The sequence below is a fragment of the Pinus tabuliformis genome, chromosome Q (assembly GCF_031772625.1).
Source record: "Pinus tabuliformis cultivar Carrire ecotype Pingquan chromosome Q, CPIR1, whole genome shotgun sequence".
Classification (NCBI taxonomy): domain Eukaryota; kingdom Viridiplantae; phylum Streptophyta; class Pinopsida; order Pinales; family Pinaceae; genus Pinus; species Pinus tabuliformis.
In genome coordinates, this window is record NC_142296.1 from 719,507,032 (window position 1) to 719,509,688 (window position 2,657).

Below are 2,657 nucleotides of genomic sequence, written 5' to 3' on the forward strand. Positions count from 1 at the left end.
TCAATGACAATGCTCCATTGATAGACGATATCATTCTTTATGCCGTTGTCATTAAATTCAGTTGATGAGCGGCTCTTATTAGGAGTAGTCTAGCTGGGTGGAAGAATGGCCCGTTTTCCGGCACCGGCCGGAAAATCGTCCGGCTCTGGCTGCCGGCCATTCTTCCGCCCTCCGCCACCTTCCCTCGCTCCGCCAACCTCCTTCTCCGCCTAGCCTTCCCTCGCGATTCTGACAGCCTGACAATGGATTCGGCGTCGGACGATTACTCCTGACAAATCGGATTCGAGCTCGATCGACGGGAACTAGACTACTCCCTCACGCAATTTCCTGGCTCCAATTCGAATTGAAGGCTGGTCCCGCGTATACTCCCTCACGCAAATTCCCGCCCGCTCTGTTGCTGCCCTGACCTCCGCAAGTCCGTCTGCAATTCCCCCGCTCTGTTGCTGCCCTGACCTCCGCAGGTCCGTCTGCAATTCCGGCGAGCTCTGCAACTCCTTTCTCTTCCGCTCAGCCCCGACCTCTGCAATTCCAAACCCAGGTTTCTGCTTCATTTTTGTTTTTGTTGGTGATCACATTTTATGCTATTTTGTTCGGAATACGCATTGCTTTCGGTTCATCCTTCAAACTCTGAATATGTCTTCTATCTGAATGCGCATGAATGTCAGACTTAGTCACTGAATTACTCACGGGCTTTTATGTTTCAGTAATCACAGTATCGTTAACTAAACATCCAGCTACATCCACAACTCTCTTCTTCATCAGGGCAACAACATCATCTTCCAGATGGGTCATGTTAAACTTAATCAAATCGGGCTTAAATGTGACCTTGGTCCAATTCTCTGCCGGCTTGCACTTTGTAATGACCGGGTCCGACTTAACACCCATATTGTTCTTGAAAGATTCACTTTAAACTTTAAACACGGCATCATTTAAACTTACAACAGAGTTTAGACACGGCATCATTTAAACTTTGTTCTTTTGGACCAGAAGATAGAGTGCTAACTCCCTTAATTTGTATTCCATTTGTATTAGTTCCTAAGGTCGAACTAACTAGAAGAATTGACATGCTGGAAAACAAAATTCTGAGCATCTCTGTAAATAAATCATCTCTGCAATTTAGCTGCAGGACTAGGCCTATAGAATGAAGTTCTCAAAAGGAGCCGAGTGATATCATTTGAAGATTTAGAAATCTAGAAATTAAGCCTTTACAAGGCCGAGTTCCTTATGATAATGAACGAGCTTCTGTGAACAAGTATAAAATTGTGTCATCTCAAGAGATCGGAAAATCTTCAGAAGTCTGTTCATATTTGTGGGTAATCCATTCAAGAAAAGGAATGTCTCATAGCGGACTAGAAGAAGCCTTTACTGATTAATAAAAACTGAATTGTTTAGGTGTCTTCTAAGCCTAGCTAGAAGGACAAATTTAATGTTTCAGTCACCTGAAATAGAAGCCTGAAAAGAAGAACAAAGTCCTGTACCTAAGTCATAAAGTCTGGAATCCCCATAAAAAATAAAAAAATAAAATAAAAATAAAAAATTTGTTGCTATCTCCACCCAAATTCTGTTGCTATTTCATATGGTTTAGAACTTTGTGCTTTTTGGTGGATGATCAAAACACTGACTCACGGTAACATGGATCTTGTGCTTCCTACAAGCGTTCAAAATCTTATCATTTCTCCAGCCAGGATGCATTTCCACCTGCATGTGGCACAGTTTTTGCATAAATATCATGTATAGGTGTCACCCATTTTATTTGACAGAGACTGCAAAATATGAACATGGAAGCAAACTTTGAATAGGAATGCTATGGTACCTGGCACACAGAAGGCAAAGTTGTTGCATAGTTAAGTAGAGATTCCAACTTTTTCACTGTGAAATTAGATATCCCAGTTTCTCGAACCTTTTTCTCTACTACCAGTTTTTCCATTTCTCTCCATACACCCTCCATGTCTAAATCTAACACATCACCAGCTTTGGGAGGCCTGCTTGCCCCTTCTCTCAAGTGAAATGGCCAATGGATCTGAAAAAGCAGACAATAAACAGAAAATCAAGTCAAGAGAGCCTCTCTTGGACTGTAGTCAATGAAATTTCTACAAAGATAAAATCAATTGGTCATTTTTAATTGGTTCAGAGGAAATCCTGCTTAAACTCCACTCCTTATTTGAGTTTGATTTTGTTTCTATGAAACAAAGATATATAAGGTTTTCAGATTAGGAGATTTTGATTATTTTTTTCATGAACTCCCTGGTTAACTACACAATATTTTGATTCAAAAGTATAAGATATCCTATATATATAAACCAAGTGGGTCAAACACACCAGGTAAATGACAGGATAAATCTATGGATTAAAACAATATTACACCAGCTCAAGCATGAGGATTACATACCAGGTAAAGATCAAGATAGTCAACCTGTAGATCATTGAGAGACTTGTCAAGAGCAGCCCTGACTTTGTCAGGCTTGAAATTAGTGCACCTGCCCAAATCCCAAACAAAAAAGAGAAAAAAAATCCATTAGACACAGATGGGGGCTGCTAGTTTAAAACTAGGCTGGTTAATCATATAGTTTGAACTCCCGGAGATCAATCAATCTACAATGTGAAGTAGAAAAGATATAAAATGGTAAAATGTGATGCCTACCAAAGCTTGGATACCA

At 40.4% G+C, this 2,657-nt stretch overlaps 1 pseudogene across 1 annotated transcript; it reads right to left on the reverse strand.

The window, feature by feature from the left end:
* Positions 1-693: 693 nt before the first annotated feature.
* LOC149221544 (aldose reductase pseudogene) lies at positions 694-2,455 on the reverse strand (annotated as a pseudogene). Its single transcript, XR_016249657.1, has 4 exons — positions 2,390-2,455; positions 1,814-2,020; positions 1,627-1,698; positions 694-891 (listed from the first exon to the last, which is right to left on the reverse strand). The product of XR_016249657.1 is annotated as an aldose reductase pseudogene (transcript).
* Between the last annotated feature and the right edge of the window lie 202 nt (positions 2,456-2,657).